Source organism: Helianthus annuus, chromosome 13 (genome assembly GCF_002127325.2).
Source record: "Helianthus annuus cultivar XRQ/B chromosome 13, HanXRQr2.0-SUNRISE, whole genome shotgun sequence".
Classification (NCBI taxonomy): domain Eukaryota; kingdom Viridiplantae; phylum Streptophyta; class Magnoliopsida; order Asterales; family Asteraceae; genus Helianthus; species Helianthus annuus.
The window spans coordinates 66,462,546-66,464,835 of NC_035445.2; the positions used below are offsets into that span (position 1 = coordinate 66,462,546).

At 44.1% G+C, this 2,290-nt stretch overlaps 1 non-coding gene across 1 annotated transcript; it reads right to left on the reverse strand.

The window, feature by feature from the left end:
- Positions 1-244: 244 nt before the first annotated feature.
- On the reverse strand, positions 245-351 carry LOC118486084. The gene has a single exon (XR_004877940.1). It is a non-coding gene; the product is annotated as a small nucleolar RNA R71 (small nucleolar RNA).
- Between the last annotated feature and the right edge of the window lie 1,939 nt (positions 352-2,290).

Here is a 2,290-nt window from a genome sequence, read left to right on the forward strand (position 1 = left end):
TGCAACCTTTCATGGGCTTGCGGACGAGGATCCCCATCTACATATTACTAATTTCTTAGAAATATGTGATACCTTTCGGATCAATGGAGCATCAAATGACGCCATCCGCCTTCGAATGTTTCCATTTTCAATAAAAGGCTGAGCAAAAGCTTGGCTCAACACCCTCCCAGTTGGTTCGGTAAACAACTGGGATGAACTAGCCCAAAAATTTCTATATAAGTATTTCCTTCCCGCTAAAACGGCTAAATTAATAACTGAAATTAATACATATTCGCAAGATGAGGGGGAATCCTTATATGAAACTTGGGAAAGGTTCAAGGAGCTATTACGAAAGTGTCCTCATCACGGTCTTGCAGTGTGGCAACAAGTATCCACTTTCAATAATGGATTGTTGCCACATACTAGACAAACACTTGACTCTAGCTCCGGGGGACTTTTAGGTAATCGCCGCCCGTAGGAAATATATAATCAAATTGAGGAAATTGCTCAAACCAATTTTCAATGGCACACTCCCCGAGGCAATAAATCTATTGCTCCGGGCGCCCATAAGGTTGATGAAAGCACTTCTTTACAAGCCCAAATCGAGGTCCTTTCTTCAAAAATTAAAAAGTTAGAAATGACAAAAACACTCTCGGTTATGGCTTGCGAAGGGTGTGGTGGGCCACATGAAAATTAGAATTGTATGAAAGAAACAGATGATCAACCAGAGACGGTAAACTACATTGATAATAGACCTAGGCCGTCAGGTCCCCCAACGGGCACCTACAACCAAGGATGGCGTAACCACCCTAACCTTGGTTGGAGAGAACTCGACAATAGTAGTAACCAACAAAACCTAAATCAACGAACAAACTTTCAACAACCAAGAAATGAGTCACAAAATTTTCCTCAACAACAAGGTAGACGAGAAAGGCTTGAAGATACTATATCTCGCCTCATCTCCGACACTGAAAAGGAAAACTCGGATAGGTTTCTACAATTAGAATTAAATTTTAGAAATCAACAAGCTAGTATACAAAACATCGAAAAACAAATAAATCAACTAGCCCAAAATTTCTCCGAGAGACGGCAAGGCGCGTTACCAAGTAATACCAAAACAAACCTAAAGGCACAAGTTCATCTCATAACACTACGGAACCGTACCGTGGGTCCCGCGGAAGGCCCACCGCCTACTGAGGAGATCGCAACACCGCCCCAACAAGAGAAGGTTTCTCCTCCATCACCAAAACCCACAAAGGCTCCTCCGGTTCCGTACCCCGGTAGGTTAATCCGTCAAAAGACCAATGAGCAATTCGCAAAATTCGAAAGTCTACTAAAACAATTGAATGTCAACATTCCTTTCATTGACGTCCTAACCCAAATGCCTAAATATTCAAAATTCATGAGGGACTTCCTCACTCACAAAAGGAAAATTGAATCATTGCAATTAGTTAACTTAGGCGAAGAATGCTCCGCCCTCGTGCTCAACAAACTCCCCCAAAAGAAGATTGATCCCGGAAGCTTCACAATTCCTTGCTCGATTGGGCACTCTCCCATTCGAAATGTACTAGCTGACCTTGGGGCTAGCATCAACCTCATGCCCGCATCAATGTTCAAAAGACTCGGCTTAGGAAAAACGAGTCCTACAAAGATGAGTATACAGCTTGCTGATCGATCCGTCAAATTCCCGCAAGGTGTCGCTGAAAATCTGCTAGTCAAAGTTGATAATTTCGTCTACCCGGCCGACTTTGTCATACTTGATATGGAAGAAGACACCGAAGTCCCCCTCATACTAGGGAGACCATTTCTAGCCACCGCATAAGCAGTGGTAGACATGAATGACGGAACACACACTCTAAAATATGGGGATAAGGAAGTGAAGTTCGGGGTTGGGAAGAGAATAGAGGACGATGACCCGGTCAATTACATGAAGGTTATTGATTCGAGTTTGGATGATGCTTTCCGACGGTGCAACATGGGATGCAAAACATCCCGCTCGGAAAACATATAACCTCACCTTGGGTCTAGCCAAGGACCCTTATAAACGTGGCGCACCACGGAGGCATTCCACGGAACTATCCTTAGTTTAGTTTAATCTTTTAGTTTAATTTGCAGAAATAAAACACACTCTGGATGGTGAAGGATAACAAGGGAAACGAGAAACATCGCCCCATGCACTAAAACAGAGCAATCCGACAACGATCTCCCATTACAGTAGGCTCAGCACGGGTCGTGTCCACCCAACACGGCCCCGTGCTGCACAATCTGCAGCAAATCGCCCATTTCAGGTAACTGGACACGGGGCCGTGTT